Source organism: Chionomys nivalis, chromosome 8 (assembly GCF_950005125.1).
Source record: "Chionomys nivalis chromosome 8, mChiNiv1.1, whole genome shotgun sequence".
Taxonomy (NCBI): Eukaryota; Metazoa; Chordata; class Mammalia; order Rodentia; family Cricetidae; genus Chionomys; species Chionomys nivalis.
Genome location: NC_080093.1, coordinates 40,664,558 through 40,679,329, shown reverse-complemented (window position 1 = coordinate 40,679,329; position 14,772 = coordinate 40,664,558). Strand labels below are relative to the sequence as shown.

The 14,772-nt window shown below is 43.3% G+C and overlaps 1 protein-coding gene across 1 annotated transcript in view; it reads left to right on the top strand.

Annotated features, from left to right (window-relative positions):
* Prune2 (prune homolog 2 with BCH domain) overlaps positions 1–14,772 on the top strand; it is a 258,384-nt gene that overhangs the window by 141,801 nt on the left and 101,811 nt on the right. The gene's annotated exons all lie outside the window — the stretch shown is intronic.

The window sequence follows — 14,772 nt, the reverse complement described above, 5'->3', positions numbered from 1 at the left end:
ACTCATTTTCTATGTAACCTCAGGCACCAGTCAAGGATGCCAGCTGCCCACTGAGTACTTGCAAGGCATGCTGGGTGACACACTGGTTCCCGCCATCCCCACATCTCAGAGTAATTGGGGTCAAAGATAGGCTTGTAGGTTTGAGAAAATCTTAAATTACAAAGTTCAGTTTTTAAAATATCCACTTGAACTTGGGAAATGGTTTGGTCTGTCAGCACAGGACCTGGATTCAGTCCCCAGAACTGAACTGAGCCCTTTCTGCTCATCCCAGGGATCTGAGTTGGGTTCATAGCACCCATTTTGGGCAGCTTATGGCAGCTTGTAGCTCTGGTCCTAGGGTATCCATTTCTTACAGACTCCATGAGCACACACAAAGACATACAAAGATAAACCTTTAGGCTTTCCCCCAACCAGCGACCATCTTCAAACCTCAATTCTACTTTTGGTCAAATTACTTTCATGTGCAAGCCAGCTTTCCCAGATAGGTATAGTTTCCACCCATCACCGAAGAAGGATCCCTCACAGCAAATGGAGATCACCGCAGAAAACCACAGCTGGACCCAATGCAGAGAAACCTGCCCCAACAGATACATCGACATTCGGCGGCACAGCTCCTGCATCTGTAGATCAGGAAACATGACAAAAGAGAGAGCAGAAAGATTATAAAAACCATAACACCAGGAAGTCTGCTATGAAGCAGTCTTCCTTAGGGATGGCTGCATGAACGAGAATGGACCAGTGTAAAGATCAACGGGCATGTTAATGTAGAGGAGGCAGTTTCGAGGGATCCCACCCTTAGATGAAGAATTGGAGGCAACTCGCGATGGCTGGGAAACTAGCCTCTCTCTGGGAGCACGAACCCCTTATTGGTTGTCCAATACAGAATGGAACCATATACACATAAACGGCAAAAAGGGACTGAGCAAGGTTGTATTTTATATTTGTGCATATACTTTAGAGGGGGGATGGGAGGAGTTTGTGGGAGGGGCTAGAAGCAGGTGAGGTCTGAACACCAGAAAAGAAAATAAACAAACAAATGAGCAAACCTTTACCCAGGGTTGTTTCCTTGGTTTTTCCTGAAGGGTGGCAAAATTGCCTCCCTCTAGGGATGGTATGGACCTTGGGCGTGAAAACAGCATTGCACCCTTCTGCACCAACCAAGAGGGAAATATTTAACCTTTCCGTGACTTGGTCTATCCATTAAAAACAGCATTGTTCTGTGTGGAGGGGAGTGGATAGGGCTCAGTGTGTGTTGAAGACAGAACACGATCATGAGTAACTGTGTTTACTGCCCCAAGCTCCCATTCTTGCTGTGTTAACTTGGGACCAGTTCAAGGCTCAGTGAGGGCTCATCTTTCAACTCACAATTAATTACAAGCAGCCCATAGGCTCCTGTCACTCTCTGAAAGTCGGCGATGGTTTAGTTCTAATCTAGCGATGAAAGACCAGCCCTTGACAATGAGTTGTGAGCTCGGCCGTTTGCCTTCCTGATGTTGGAAATCTGACTCCTTAGAAAATGCATTCCCTTTCCTCCTGGGTTTTTCTCTCACCACCAGTCATGCTGTTTGTGTTAGAGGAAGCCGGCATACTAATATTTAAATATTTCAAATGATGCCTGGGAGTTGGTGACTGCAGAAGGCGCTCTCATTCTCTGTCTTCCTGCTTAGCGTCTGCCATCACGAATAACTGGAAGTTTGACAGCAATGGTGGAGATTCAAGCTCCTAAGGATTTCAGCAGCTGCAGAGACTCACTTACATTGGCTGAAAAGAAAAGACGCCAGGAAGAAATCCCTGCCCCTTCCTGGTTTTTGAGACAGGGTTTCTTTTTTTTTTTTTTTTTTTTTTTTTTTTTGGTTTTTCGAGACAGGGTTTCTCTGTGGCTTTGGTGCCTGTCCTGGAACTAGCTCTGTAGACCAGGCTGGTCTCGAACTCACAGAGATCCGCCTGCCTCTGCCTCCCAAGTGCTGGGATTAAAGGCGTGCGCCACCACCGCCCGGCGAGACAGGGTTTCTTTGTAGCTCCAGGGCCTATCCTGGAACTCACTCCATAGACCAGGCTGGTCTTGAACTCACAGAGATTCTCCTGTCTCTGCCTTTTGAGCGCTGGGTTTAAAGATGTGCACCCCCACCGCCAAGCTGGATCATATTGCATCTTTTTAATTAAGTAGATTTTCATTTTCTTAATATTCTTAAAAGTTTGCTTTGTCGCCCCCTTTATAATTTCCATTTTGATGGAGTGTGATAGCCCATGACAGCAAAGCGACTAAGTCACCTCACCTAACTTCCATTCCTGAACATCATCGTCCTCGCCCTGTGGCCCCGCCCCTTGGCTGGAGGTTAAAGGAAATGCGAAGTTTGGGGAGGGCATTGCCTGCGGAAACTGAGTCTCAATCAGAAACCTTTAAGGGAAATACCCGGGAGGACAGATGGTCCTCTTTCCATTTCACAGTTGTTTGGCCCCACGGATGGGATATCCAATCCAAAATGGACCAAGAGGGAACAGTCTAAGGTGCGAGAACGGCACTAGCCTGCCGGAGCTGCAGTTTTCCACCGCAGGAAGGATGCCCGTTGGCCCTGGAGATGCAGAGCGGCTCCCACGCTCCTGGGCATCCTCTCCTTTCGTGCCATCAATGGTTTCTGGACTCCATTTCGAATGCTCCTCAAACCCTTTATCCCTTTACTTAAGCCAATCATACTTATGGTCTTGTGACTTGAGGCCAAGAGAGTCACAAGACTGGGAGTGAACTCCTAAAGAAGATCTCTTCAGGCCGTGCCCCACCCGGCCCCACCTCCACACACACATCTCCAAGGGAAAGTAAAACCACAAAGCCCAGAGTGGGCCTGTTTTCTGGAGGGGGTTGCTGGTAATTAGCTTAGATTGCAACAAATGGCACACACAGACTGTTGCCTCTGCGTGTGTGCTCCAAGATTGGTGTTTACCCTATTATTTTCCAATTTAGAGATGGCACCAAGTTTATCAGGGAGCAAATGGAATCCAGCAAAAGCATATCGAAGTGTGGTAAGAGGTGTGTGTCTTGATGGGTAGATTTTTTAGACTTCAAAAATAATTAATTACTTTCACTGGGTTGTGAGCAAAGGGGACATAGCATATCCCCCCCCCCCTTACACTTGGTGATGCTTGGATATTTTTAGCAAATGAGTTGTCAGCAGAAAGGCTTCATTAGACCCATCAGGATTTCTGCCCATGAAGAACGAATCCCAAACTGTACTAACAGTTTCCTTGAGCCCAGATGATGAAGCACCTCTGACAAGAGCCATATTGTGCTCCCCATGTGAGGAGCAAGAGGAACAAAGGAGACAGTTTGATCTTCATTTGGTCAGGTTAATATTGACACAGCTCAGATGCATCGGGAGTGTGTGTGCACGGCACATGTACGGAAGCTTTCTGGAGATCATGTGGTGACTTCAGGAAGGCAGAACAAGGAACCTACAAGAAGAATGGTCTGTTTACTGAAATGATCTTCCAAGTCATTCATTGTTTTTACAAAGTGAAAAAAAGGCAGTAAATTTAGGGTTTATGACTCAGAAGCAACCAACAGGGAATGTTGTCACATCTATAACATAGCTATGGAAATAATATATTATTATTAATATTATTTAGGAGTTCAACTATTGCCGTGGTTCTATCATTTCAAAAAGCGAAGCGTGCCTAGTGAGTAGTTTTGTTGTTTTTGGTTTGTTTGTTTTCTTTGTTGAGATAGGGTTTCTCTGTGTAGCCCTGGCTGACCTAGAATTTGATCTGTTAACCAGGCTGGCCTCAATTCAGAGATCCTCCTGCCTCTGCCTCCCAGGTGTTGGAATTAAAGGCATTCTTTAGCACTCCCAGTGGTAAATTACATATGTTTCTTGAATGATCTATTCCTTCATAAGCATGCATGGACAAGAAAGGGTCCTGAAGAAAAGCTACATAGTCCTTCTTTGGTGTCTTTAAATGGTATGCAGAAGGTTTGGGTGATCATTGATAGAATCCTTAAAGAAACTGTAAATTAGTGGTGGTGTATGCCTGTATTCCTAGGATTTGGGGAGAGAAAGACAAGGTGATCCAGTGTTTACTGTCCATCATCAACTGGAGAGACTGTGAGGACAGACTAGGCTCTGTGAGACCTTGTTTTAGTAACAAAGGAACAGATGGCTTTTCTGTGGGCGGTCGTCTTTCCAGATCACAGTTTTTTGGCCCCATGGATAAGGTATCTAATCCAAAATGGAATAAAGTCATTCACCAGGATTTTCACACTCAAGACTAAGATGAAAGAGGTGCTTTTTATGTGTGCAAAGACTTGCTAGCCTGATGGAGCTAGAGAGAGAGAGAGAGAAAGAGAGAGAGAGAGGAGAGGAGAGGAGAGGAGAGGAGAGGAGAGGAGAGGAGAGGAGAGGAGAGGAGAAGAGAAGAGAAGAGAAGAGAAGAGAAGAGAAGAGAAGAGAAGAGAAGAGAAGAGAAGAGAAGAGAAGAGAGAAAGGAAAGCAAGGGAATGATAAAGGAAGGCAGGAAGGCAGGAAGGAAGGAGGAGGGAGGAGAGAGGATGCAAATTATCTGGTTAATGACTAGCTTGACTGTGCTGTCTTCAACAGACTGTGACGTTCCCTTCTCTAAGTCCTCAGTCTCCTCCTGGCCCCTTGTCTGGGTCAGCAGAGGAACCGCTTTCCATGTACTTTGTTCAAGCCCCTGCTTCCAAGTCGCCTCTCCCTGGGCAACATTCGCCCCTCTGTATGCTAGAGACAGAAGACGAAACAGAGCCTCAATGCACTTCGGAGTCCGCCAGAATCTAGTTCAATCCCGTTTATAAAACTCTGAATTCGTACCTGAGCTTTGAGGTGAATTACCTTCCAGCCAATTCCTATCCCCTCCCTGCTCCCCATTCCTCTTCTTCTTCCTCCTTCTCTTCTCCCTCTCTCTTTCCTTCCCTCCCTCCCAGTACCTGCTCTTGTCTTTTATGTCTGATAACATGAAAACAGGTGGTTTTCAGTTTTCAGGGAATGTGCAATCTCCCTGTTCTTGAACTCGTTATTCCGAGTGAGGGCCTTACGAGAGTTACCGCAGGCAAAACAGTAACCTTTCTCTTTAGTTTCCCACATGCCTGACCTAAATCAGAGCATTGGCCATCTGCTGACATTTGTAAATGTCTTGGGAGTTGTGCCTTAACAAGAGGATGCTGCTCTCATAGACCTCTCCTGTTAAGATGCCCACGTAGTCAAAGAGGAAAAAGACAAAAGCAAAAGGCAGTCCTGTTTAGTCTCCTGCCTCCTCCACAAATCCCAGTTCCTTGTTTCCCATGGGCATTTGAGGAGATAAGAAGCAACGTTTGGAGTATGTTTAGGTATGAGGCATTTATATTACAATAAATGATGAAGTGGGACTACCTGTTGGAGGAAGAAAATCTTCATGAGGATAATTCTGGACAAGCAGTGATTATGCCAGATCCATTGCCCTGCTCCCCCAGCCCCTGCTCCCAAAAGCATGCATTGCTGGGCTGTGGATAGATGTAGCTCACTCCTTTGGTAATATTTAGTTAATACACATAATACTAGCACCACAGACACCAGGTGTGATGGCACATCGCTATCTTCATGGCTCGAAAGTAGAAGCAGGAGGATCTGAAGCTTATGATAATCTTCCACTAGAGGCCAGCCTGAGCTACATAAAACCAGAGGGGCGGGGAGAGAAAATACATGGTGCTGCAAGAACATCTCAACATTCTTCTTTATAGAAGTTTCTTTGGGTTTCCAATGTTAGGCTCTTACATATAATTAATAGTTGATAATTAACTTAATCCCACATTTATATTTAGTGAGTGAGAAACTGGAAGTTTATCATGGAGCATGGTGAAATAAGCCATACTTCATAATCAAGGTTGTCAAAGTCAAGGAGATGGCCGACTTATGTAGAGTGGCACAGAGGTAAAGCCGGTAGAAAAACTACTTTTTATTAAACTAAAAGCTAAATTTCTCAGTAATGGCTTCCATGAGGAAGAGTCTCATCTAGGGATAAAACTGGAGTTAATATAAAGCCTTTGAATGTGGAGTCTGAGAAAAGAAATCCCATCTGTCATGCATCCGAGCTCTCCCCAAGCCTCCTGATCCAAAGACAAAACAAACAATGTTACTGACCTCGCAGGGCACCAGGAAGTTCACAGAAGGTGATGAGACATAGCTAACCAGGTGCTTAATGCAATGCTATTAAGTCGTACTGGGAAAATAGTATTGACTTAAATCTATATAGCTAATCAACCAACCAATAAAGCACATTGATATGTATATATGCTATACATTAATTTGTAGTGCTGCATATTCAAATATCTCAAAAGTTTTCCCAAAAGTTTTTTTTTTTTGTTATAAAGGATGAAAATAGATTCTCTCTCTCTGACTCTATTTTCAAAATCTTATATCCAGTCTAGTTTTAATAGACCCAGGAAAGTATTTTTTTTTTTTTGTTTTTTTTGTTTTTTTGTTTTTTTGGTTTTTCGAGACAGGGTTTCTCTGTGGTTTTGGACCCTGTCCTGGAACTAGCTCTTGTAGACCAGGCTGGTCTCGAACTCACAGAGATCCGCCTGCCTCTGCCTCCCAAGTGCTGGGATTAAAGGCGTGTGCCACCACCGCCCGGCCCAGGAAAGTATTTTAACTACATTAAGATGCCTGGGTTGCCTTTTAAAAAGAAGAAACAAGAACAATAGTGTATTTTTAAAAAAAAAAATGTGTCTAGTCAAAGTATATAAAAAATTTTGTTTACCAATTAAAAAATGTATGAAAAACAGAATAAATAAAAGATTTAATTTATGCATTTTGTGTTCTCATAAATCATTTTCCTGTCAAGATTATCAGACTTTATTATTGCTGAATACTTTAAACATCATCATAGAAATTTGGTAGCATAAATCATGAACCTTTCATTTGGAACATTTGTATCCACACCTCAGCATTTTTCTTAGATCTTGAATACACAGGAAAATGACCTTCAGTTGAGAAATAAATCCGTGCAGAGTCTAAATGTCAAACAAGACTCTTAGATTTCAGTAACTCAGCAATCTGGACCATCCACTGTGCTTGCAGGAGTTAGGACGGTCAGCCTCTGCTTTGAGGACTCCGCTTTGAAGTTCTTCGTAATGGCTTTTATCTACAAGTGTTCTCCCTACACGTGGCAGTCACTCACTTGATGTTTCCATTTCCTGCCAGAAGAAAATAATACCGATGTAGCAAGTCTGGGAACACCTTGTCAGTGATATTACAGCGCTCCATTGAATACCAGCCTTAGCAGAGCCAGTTCATGTCAGTGGGTAAGGGAGGCAGCTGCCTTGGATTGGGCGTGTGGACCAGAATCCTGGGCCTCCGTGGAACAATTAGCACCAGAAGTAAAGCTCACTAAAGACCATTAGGTACTGGGGAGGGAATGATGGAAATATGAAGGAGACTCCACCAAAGGAATGAAAAGTTACTTCCTGTCTCTTTTTGTGCAGAGTGGCTCAGTAGCTCTACCAGGAGCTAAGGACAGAGTCCATCGCTGAGATAAACACCGCCTTACCTAGGGGTTTTATGTATTATATTATGTTTTTCTAAAGCATGCTTTGCTCAGACTTGACTTTGCATTTCCTCCATCATCTGACAGAAGATTTTCTGTGTATGTCATTTAGGTGACTTAGAGATTAGCGTGATCAACGTTAGAAAGCGCAAGTGGTGTAAGGGATATAAAGGAAAGAATCATTCTACAAACAAGGAATCTCCATGTACACAATCTCACAAAATGCTTCCTGTGGTTGGATGAGTCTCAAAACTTTAAGAGGAGAGTGCCCTCTTGACAGTTTAATGACCAAGGAAAGAAAAGGAACCTATTGCCCGATGCTGTGTCTAAGGCCCATGCTAGCCCTTTGTATATCATCTTGGTTCTCACAGTACTCTTTGGAGATAGGGGCCGATAGTTCAGGAAATTAAGGCTCAGAGGTAGAGGGATAGTCACCTGGGTAGAAAGTGCCACAGTCAAGATAATCTAAGTGATGCCAAAGGCGTAACTAGAAAGCTTTAGCGGGCATGCTTTAAAATAGAGGAATACAAAGATCAGCAGTTTGGCTACTAGTGACAGTTTACTATCAGAGTGTCTTAATATCTCTGCAAATGAGAATTTTTAATTAATTTTTTAAACTTCTGTTGGTGGGGAGCAGGGAAGTATGCCACGGGATACGTATGGAGGTCAAAGGACAACATACATGAGTCAGTTCTCTCCTTCCATCATGTGGGCCCCAGGGATCAAACTCAGGTCATAAGAAATGCCTTAGCCCACTGAGACATTTCACCAGCCCCACGTAGGAGATTTTATGACAAAGAAATACCAAATTTTAGAACAAAGTATCTTTCAATTTTATACCATAGAGATCAGATTGCACCTAACTGCTTTAAACATTTTCTTGTGTTCTTAACAACTCTTTAATTTTTAATAGTAGTATAATAATAATTATAATACTATAATAGTAGTATAATAATTTCATTTGCATGACCGTTACCTAGTTTATTGACAATCTCTCAGTTGTTGGCCATACAGATTTTCCTTCTGAGTACTAGTTATTTAGGTAATAAGGCCATGAATATCTTTGTCCACAAACATTGCATGCATGTCAATTCTTTTTTTACCCATTTGGAAATATTTACCAATGACAGAAAATGGGGTGAATATTTTATTATTAAAGAATTTCTCTGATTAATGAGTTCAAATATTTATTAGTTATTTGTATTTCAGTTGTAAATTGTCTTCTATGCTTTCCAAATGTGTTTCTACTGGGCTATCTAGTTTGATTGATTTATTTAAACCCTTATACTCAAGGACACTAAATGTTTTGCCTCTCAATTAAGGAAAATAAAATGATGGCAAGTAGCAATTATTGTATTGGGAAAAGTGGGTTCGAAATAGCAAAGTGCTATTATTTTATTTACATTTTTAAATTGTTATTTATTCACTTAAGTATTGTGTACATGCGTGTGTGTGTGTGTGTGTGTGTGTGTGTGTGTGCGCATGTGCACCCCTGTAGAGGACAAGTTGTCTCTTCTTTCCTACCCCAACATACAACTCAAGTTGGCAAATCCCTTTAAATACTGACCCATCTTTCCATCTTTTTGGGTCTGATTTACATTTTTAAAAGCCAGGGATGATGCTGTGTGAACTGAGGGAGAGGAAAGAGCCTGGGATATTAGTTGGAATGTTGTCACCAGTGTTTGGGCAGGAAATGATGGTAGCTGGGGCTGGAGAGATGATTTGGTGCTTAAGAGTACATACTATTCTTCCAGAGGATGGGAATCGAAACCCCAGCACCCACACCAGCTGACTCACAGCCACCTGGAACTCTAGCTTCAGGGGATCCAGCGCCTCTGGCCTCTGTGGCACCCACACTCATGTTTATATATATATGCATACAGACAGACAGACACATGCATGCATGCGTGCACAGAGAGAATTAAAAATAAAAAAGAAATAGAGACCAGAAAGACGATATGGTGGCTGTGTCTAAGACAGTCATGGAAATGGAGAAAAAAGTGTTTGATCCGATATATGTTTTAAGGTAATTCGGTGATGGAATATGTGAGACGTGAAGGGGGGAGGGGAAAGTGCAGGATAACTCCTAGCTGTTTGGCTTGAGTAACTGTGGATGATGGGGTCCTTTAATAATACTGAAGGAACTGGGCAGGACTCACTCAGCTCATCTTGTATCTGTGAGACGGTCAGATATTCCCATGCACAGAGTCCAGGTGGGTGTACTTATTCATTGGAAAGTAGGAGTTTTAAAGCCACGTGTCTCTGAATGGAATTGCCAAGGAGAGTGGGTACCAAGGAGGTAGTAGAGTTGGGGGACATGGGGTATCTGGGACAGCAAGCTCTTAGCAGTGAAATAAGGAAGTACAATCAGAAAGATGACCAAGGAGTGTCCAGTGAGTGAGAAGAGAAGCGCGAGGAGGGCATGATGTCAGGCAAATGACGTGCTCAGGAAGAGAGGAGGTCAGCTTTGTTGGAGCTGCAGGTAAAGTCCAGTGGGGGTAAGAACGGGAACATGTTTGATTGGTCAACATGAGTGATTGGCAGCTTGGAGAAGAGCAGTTGGAGCAGAAAGATGGGTCTCAGCACAAACAAGGCAGCCTAGAAGACACTTGAGGGTGGGAGTGTATGGGGGCAGTGCTGTTTCTCTCCCGGAAAGGCCCACCTCTGAACTACTAAGATTTCCCTAAGACATTACCTAGACTGAGTTGGCTTGGTGTGATCCATGGCGCTGCCAGCATTTAGCTTCATCACTGAATTTTGTTTTAGAAAAGTTTGGTGCCACCTCCAGCCACTCCCTTTCCCTCTCTGCGGGAGTTGTTGGCTTTATTGCTACTCAAATTTTTTATGTTAGATTTATTCATTGTATTTTAGGTATGAGTGGTTTTTGGCCACATTTACAGCTATGCACCAGATGCACACTTGATACCCGAGAAGGTCGGAAGAGGGCATCAGGCTATCTGGCTCTGAAATTATGAGCAGTTGTGAACCACCACGTGGGTGCTGAGAACTGAACCCAGGTTTTCTGCAAGAGCAACAAGTGCTCTTAACCCCTGAGCCATGTCTCCAGTCCGCAATACTGGCTTTTTGAAGTGATGCAACAAGACGTAAAATGGTAGTTTAGAACAATGGAATTTCCCACTGCATTTGACTGTATTTCCAACAACAAGTACATTAAATCTACCAGATCTCAGGTCTCATATTAGGTCAAGTGGAGTCAAATCATTTCCGCTTCTCCACACTGGGTTGTCATCATTGTCACCATCTGTACTAACATCAAGCTGTTGTAGGATTCTGCAGATCTCTACATTAGCTTTTGACTAGGAAATTACAACCCTTTTTTGGTCCCTACCTTTCTAGATTTTTCTAATTCCAGAGATTGGGATTATTCAGGCAAACAGATTCACAACCTTCTAAATGTTTGATGATTGAATCTTTGGGACCTGGGCTCCGATGGGAAGCAATTGCCATTTTTCCTGATCTGGCTGACCGGTTCCCAGTTGCAATGATAAGTAAAATTCCTAAATTGCAGGGAGGTTCAGAAATGTAGAGGGTGTCTGTGCCTGGGGTTGCACGGTAAATTGTAGAGAGATTATCCTTTTGTTTTCTAACTAAGTGGGAAACGCATATGTGTGTGTGTAATTTAACTGCAAGAGGAAGAAGCATTTCGCAGACGTCTGAGCAGGTTAACAAATCGTATTTGTATACGTGTAACTAAAACAGTAATTTATCAGGTAGAGGCAGATGGGGGAAATAAAATGCCAACCTGTGTCTACAGTAGGGCTGAGCTGATGATGAAGAGCTGTTTACTCAGGGCCGGCATTGCTCGTCAGCAACATAGGAGCCACTGCAGCACATGACTCCCTGCATAGCTAGAAGACAAGAATAAATTATACGCTGTGCAAACAGCACCAGCGCAAAAGCAGAACAAACAGACTGTGCCTCCCCGAGTCCTGAAGATTCTCACTCATTCCCTTGTTTGACTGTTTTAAATACGAAACTCTTGACACTACCTTGAGGCCAGTAGGATGGGATCTGACTTGGACAAATTCATCAGAGTGCATGAGGCATCAAAGCTGATCTTTGTTTGGGGTTACTGTAAGATGTATCAAATTTGATAATATGACAAAATGGCTCACATGATTTTTTTTTTTTATCGGTACTTCTTTTAAATCAATGGAATTTGGTTTGGGATCACCCACGGGACGGTTGGCCAGTCTTACCCAGAAGACTTAGACTGCAAGAATTACTTAAGGGACATGATGAAAACACACATTCTTAGACTTGGTCTCTAAACTGCTAAATAACAATCCCCAGCAAAGTGTTTAGAACACACAGCCCATGGTGTTTTTGTGATGACGTCAGTATAAGGAACTGCAGGGTAGGGGTGTTATCCATCTAAGTCTCAGGAGAGCACTGAGAGTGCCAAGGGCTGATTTTTGGAAAATATGTGGACCAATCCCTTGCGAATGCAGAGCTTTGTAGTTGGGATGCAGGGACAGATGCAGCTTCAGTAAGTCTGGGGTGTGGGTGGAGACTGTGCTAGTGCTACTGGACAAGATGCTAGAAACAACTGCATAGCAAAGAAGAATCAAAACAGCTTCTGATGTAGCCAGCATTCTTGAATAGCAGAATGCCCACAAGTACAGCTTTGAATAATGCTTCTGAATCGGCATCTACTCATGTAAAATCAAATTAACATGTTCCTGTTTAAGGAACGCAAGGGAAGTGGTCACCAATGCATGTAACAATGTCTTCCGACTGTGTGCCTTCTTCCTGTAAAACATTTGGAAAGGAAAATTGTGGGGCTTCTTAGAAAGTCTCCAGTTATTGATGATAAGCTGTAGTTGAGTATCTTTCCCGTTTGCTTTCAGTGTCAGCTCAGCTTTCCATCCGTAGAGGCACACAGCCCAACATCCAGGTTCTTGATTAATCACCAGTGACGCTCTGCAGTGTTTTATCTTGTGAATGCTTATTACACATAAGGGATAGTCTGATCCAAAGAAGGCAGACACTGATCTCCTGCGGGCGAACGCATCCTCTAATACCTACTCAATGGCTGCTGAGATGGCCTTTAGACACAGATTAAAAACAGGGGTGCTGGCAGTGTGCTTTCTGGGTCTCTTGTATGTGAACATCACAAACTTCACTACCAAATCAGACCAATAGATCTTTTGTATCCATCAAGAATATATCCTGAGAGCTTTGTGGTTCTCTTGTGTACTTCTCTCTAACCTAAAGGAGAAAGTGACCTTCTCTTTACTAAGTGACCTAGTAAAATCCCTAACAAGAACAGCTGCCATGAGAAGCTGGCACTGTGGCTCACACCTTTAGTCCCAGCACTCGGGAGTCACAGGCAGGTAGATCTCTGTGAGTTCAAGGCCAGCCTGGTCTGCCTAGTGAGTTCTAGGACAGTCGGAGCTATGAAGAGAGACCCTGTCTCAAACAACCAAAACAAAAACAAACAAACAAACAAACAAGCCAAAACATACAGCCAAGCCTCATCAGTACATGGAAGCCCCACCCACCGAGGGTCTCATAGACCTTATGGTTCCACTCAGCAAAACGGCAGAGCCTTGCACGAATGGTAAATTTTGGTGGCTGGTAAGTAGTCTTAAGCAGCTACATTGTGCAAATATTAATGTAGTAACCGATCAATAACTCGATGTACCTATTCGGCTATTCACAGTGGTTAGGAGGGGGTGGCATGACAATCACATTTTCTATGGTAAATACTCGAGTTTTAATATTGTACCACAGCAAACATAATTACAATTACTATTGTAATAAAATGCATAGAAGTCTCTAAATCCCTTGGTGTACATAGTGATATTTTTCACTGAGAAAATCATAAGCTCTCAGTTAACTGATTTTACATAATGAGAATGATGAAGATGTTGGTGCGATGATAGTGAGAGAATTATGGCAAAGTGGTTGATATAACTTGAAAAGTCAACATTTCTGTACGTGACGTCACATTCTGGGAATGCTGCCGTTATTGCCTTCTCTGCAGTTGCCATATATAGCAAGGTAACCCCAGCATTACAGCTGTTATAAAATTCTGCTGGACTTCTCCCCCACATTAAAAACCCTCAGGGACTGGATCTTCAGCACAGCTTGTAGAGTGCTCTGGTAACACACAGAGCTTGGCTTCAGTGCCACAGCTCCACATACGGGAGACCCTGTTTCAGAAAAGAATTCCCCAGCCAATCATCCAAGTTCATCTTCAGGAATTTGAATGGAAACTAACAGTAATAGTAGAAAATAAAATTGTAGGGCTAGTTAATCAGAAACGAGTGCTTGAAACACAAGCCTGACCGCCTGTGTTCAATCTCCAGAACCCACACAAAAGATCCAGATGTGAAGGCACACATCTGTAATCCCAGAACTCCTTCAGTGAGATGAGATGTGGAGATAGAACAGGTTGAATGTTCACAGGACAACTAGCCTGGGGTTTGCAGAGCAGCAGCAGAAACGAGAGACCTGCCCAGCAAGGAAGGAAAGAACTGACTCCCAAAAGTTGTGCTTCGACACCTGTACACATGTGCGCGAGAGCACACACACACACACACGTGCATGCATTCGTGCACACCTACAATGCTGTATTAACTACTTCTGTTGCTGTGATAATACACCATGACCAAGCAACCTCCAGAAGATGGAGTGTGTCTTGGCCTATGGTTCCAGAGGGACTGAAGTCCACTGTGCTGAGGAAGCATGGCAAAGGGAGCAGGGAGCTGAGAGAGCACAAAGCAGGGTGAGCAAACTGAATGTAGGGTAAGCCCTGTCCCCCTTTCTCCAGACACCTCCTAAACTTCCACAGTGGCACCACCAAATGGGGACAAACTGAGCAAATAGCTGAGCCTATGGGAAGCATTATCATTCACTCAAACCACTACAGGCACCCCCCACCCCACCCCAAAAATAGACAGTATTATAAGATAGGAGTATGTCAGAATACATCATATATGAAGATCAGGAAACAGAAGATGACTTCACTATACTTCTGGAAGGAAGGGAGGGAGGGAGGAACGGAGGGAGGGAAGGAGGGAGGACAATCACGCAGACCCCTGGTGTATGACGCTTCTTGCTCTTCTAGTGACAGGCTGAGATTAGAGCCAACAGAAATTCTTATATGAGTGTCATAAAAGATGAGATGTGCTTTTCAAATACTTGATAAATATTTCATAAAAATATACTCCTTGTTTAAAGGGTTGATAATAATGGCAGAGACATCTTCCTTCC